This window comes from Triticum dicoccoides, chromosome 3B (assembly GCF_002162155.2).
Source record: "Triticum dicoccoides isolate Atlit2015 ecotype Zavitan chromosome 3B, WEW_v2.0, whole genome shotgun sequence".
Lineage (NCBI taxonomy): Eukaryota > Viridiplantae > Streptophyta > Magnoliopsida > Poales > Poaceae > Triticum > Triticum dicoccoides.
In genome coordinates this window covers 772,556,142-772,557,391 of record NC_041385.1, presented here as the reverse complement: position 1 = coordinate 772,557,391, position 1,250 = coordinate 772,556,142, and positions in this window count along the sequence as shown.

The following is a 1,250-nucleotide window of genomic DNA, read 5'->3' as shown; positions in this document are numbered from 1 at the left end:
GGGGTCCGAGCGCCGTGGGGAGGTTCGTCCCCCCGATCCCGATCTGGATCGGGAAGGGAAGAGGGGCGTGCGGTCGTGGGGAGGGGGAGAGGGGAGTGGGGCGAGTGGGAGTGGGGGTTAGGGTTTCTAGGGTGTGGGTGGCCTATAGGCCAGGGGGCGGCCGGCTGGGCCGTGGGGCGGGCCAGCCCGTTCGGGAGGCTGAGGCCAGCTGGGCCAGTTGGCCCAGCAGGGGGGGCCCTGTTTTCTGTTTTCCTTTTTTTATATATATATATATTTTTTTTGTCTCTTTTTATTTGTAGTTTCTTTTATTTCCAGTTTTATAAAATTACCACTAGTGCCTAATTTGTATCTACCAATAAACTACTATAAGATTAATTCTTAACCCATAATAAAATAGTGTTAGCATTTTATAAATTCAATAGGCATTTGTTTAATTGTTTTTCACTATTGTTTTAATTGTTTCAGGGCCTTTAAGCATTTTATCAACGTTTGGTTTCTCCACCATAATTACCTATGTATTATTTGGTTCACTCAGGACATTTAAATTTTAATATTTGAAAACTTTTATTGTTTGCTCGATTTTGAATTTGAAATTCGAACTAGGTTCCGAACTAACGCGAGTTTATCCACAGTAACCGAGGTGACGTGGCATCATTAGCGGGGATTACTGTAGCTTAATTACCCGGGCGTCACACCCCCTCCCTTGTGGAGATCTATTCGATGTAAACTCTTTTTGTGGTGTGTTTGTCGAGATCCGATGAATTGTGGGTTTATGATCAAGTTTATCTATGAGAAATATTTGAATCTCCTCTGAATTCTTTTATGTATGATTGAGTTATCTTTGCAAGTCTCTTCGAATTATCAGTTTGGTTTGGCCTACTAGATTGATCTTTCTTGCCATGGGAGAAGTGCTTAGCTTTGGGTTCAATCTTGCGGTGTCCTTTCCCAATGACAGTAGGGGCAGCAAGGCACGTATTGTATTGTTGCCATCGAGGATAAAAAGATGGGGTCTATATCATATTGCTTGATTTTATCCCTCTACATCATGTCATCTTTCTTAATGCGTTACTCTGTTCTTTATGAACTTAATACTCTAGATGCAGGTAGGAGTCGGTCGATGTGTGGAGTAATAGTAGTAGATGCAGGCAGGAGTCGGTCTACTTGTTGCGGACGTGATGCCTATATACATGATCATGCCTAGATAATATCATAATTATTCACTTTTCTATCAATTGCTCGACAGTAATTTG